A 2,522-nucleotide genomic window follows, 5' to 3' on the forward strand; every position below is an offset into this window, starting at 1 on the left:
TTTTACGTGGTTGCTACGGGCTTAAGCAAGAACCAATCTTACCTACGCATAAAAACCACAACGATAGTTTGTAAAGTTGGTGTTGTTTTAACCTTCGCAAGGACCGGGCGTAGCCACACTCGGTTCAACTAAAGTTGGAGAAACTGACACCCGCTAGCCACCTTTGTGCAAAGCACGTCGGGAGAACCGGTCTCGCGTAAGCGTACGCGTAATGTCAGTCCGGGCCGCTTCGTCCAACAATACCGCCGAACCAAAGTATGACATGCTGGTAAGCAGTATGACTTATATCGCCCACAACTCACTTGTGTTCTACTCGTGCATATAACATCAACACATAAAACCTAGGCTCGGATGCCACTGTTGGGGAACGTAGTAATTTCAAAAAAATTCCTACGCACACGCAAGATCATGGTGATGCATAGCAACGAGAGGGGAGAGTGTGATCTACGTACCCTTGTAGACCGACAGCGGAAGCGTTATGACAACGCGGTTGATGTAGTCGTACGTCTTCACGGCCCGACCGATCAAGCACTGAAACTGCGGCACCTTCGAGTTTTAGCACACGCTCAGCTCGATGACGATCCCCGGACTCCGATCCAGCAAAGTGTCGGGGAAGAGTTCCGTCAGCACGACGGCGTGGTGACGATCTTGATGTTCTACCGTCGTAGGGCTTAGCCTAAGCACCGCTACAATATTATCGAGGATTATGGTAGAAGGGGGCGTCGCACACGGCTAAGAAAACGATCACCTGGATCAACTTGTGTGTCTAGGGGTGCCCCCTGCCTCCGTATATAAAGGAGCAAGGGGAGGAGGCCGGCCGGCCCTATAGGCGCACCAAGGAGGAGTCCTCCTCCTAGTAGGAGTAGGACTCCTACTAGGAGGGGGAAGGAAGTGGGGAGGGAGAAGGAAAGGGGGCGCCGCCCCCCTCTCCTAGTCCAATTCGGACCAAGGGGGGAGGAGGCGCGCGGCCCACCCTGGCTGCCCTTCTCTTTCTCCACTAAGGCCCATATGGCCCATTACTTCTCCCGGGGGTGTTCCGATAACCCTCCGGTTTTCTCCGAAATCACCCGGAACACTTCCGGTGTCCGAATATAGCCGTCCAATATATCAATCTTTATGTCTCGACCATTTTGAGAGTCCTCGTTATGTCCGTGATCACATCCGGGACTCCTAACTAACTTCGGTACATCAAAACTCATAAACTCATAATATAACTGTCATCGAAACCTTAAGCGTGCGGACCCTACGGGTTCGAGAACAATGTAGACATGACCGAGACATGTCTCCGGTCAAAAACCAATAGCGGAACCTGGATGCTCATATTGGCTCCTACATATTCTACAAAGATCTTTATCGGTCAGACCGCATAACAACATACGTTGTTTCCTTTGTCATCGGTATGTTACTTGCCCGAGATTCGATCGTCGGTATCTCAATACCTAGTTCAATCTCGTTACCGGCAAGTCTCTTTAATCGTTTCGTAATACATCATCTCACAACTAACTCATTAGTTGCAATGCTTGCAAGGCTTATGTGATGTGCATTACCGAGAGGGCCCAGAGATACCTCTGCGACAATCGGAGTGACAAATCCTAATCTCGAAATACGCCAACCCAACATGTACCTTTGGAGACACCTGTAGAGCTCCTTTATAATCACCCAGTTACGTTGTGACATTTGGTAGCACACAAAGTGTTCCTCCGGTAAACGGGAGTTGCATAATCTCATAGTCATAGGAACATGTATAAATCATGAAGAAAGCAATAGCAACATACTAAACGATCGAGTGCTAAGCTAATGGAATGGGTCAAGTCAATCACATCATTCTCCTAATGATGTGATCCCGTTAATCAAATAACAACTCTTTGTCTATGGTTAGGAAACATAACCATCTTTGATTAACGAGCTAGTCAAGTAGAGGCATACTAGTGACGCTCTGTTTGTCTATGTATTCACACATGTATTATGTTTCCGGTTAATACAATTCTAGCATGAATAATAAACATTTATCATGAAATAAGGAAATAAATAATAACTTTATTATTGCCTTTAGGGCATATTTCCTTCAATTATCGACACTATTCGGTCGTGCAAGTGAAAGGCAATAATGATGATTATATGATGAACTTATTGAGATGAGAAAAGCTGGTATGAACTCGACCTCTCTTGTTTTTGTAAACATGATTAATTCATCGTTCCTGATTCAGCCTATTATGAATAAACATGTTTGCAATGACAATTAGAGATTATAGTTGCTTATGCCATGCTTAATTAGCTAGGAGTTTATAATGGTTTACCTTGCGTGCCAACATGCTATTAAAATGGTTGTGATGTGGTATGATAGGGTGGTATCCTCTTTTGAACGATTCGAGTGGCTTGATTTGGCACATGTTCATGCATGTAGTTGAAACAAAATCAACATAGCCTCTATGATATTTATGTTCATGGTGCATTATATACTACTCATGCTTGCATTCGGTGTTGATTAATTTTAATGCATGTTCATGACTGTTGTCGCTCTC

This window comes from Triticum urartu, chromosome 5 (assembly GCF_003073215.2).
Source record: "Triticum urartu cultivar G1812 chromosome 5, Tu2.1, whole genome shotgun sequence".
NCBI lineage: Eukaryota > Viridiplantae > Streptophyta > Magnoliopsida > Poales > Poaceae > Triticum > Triticum urartu.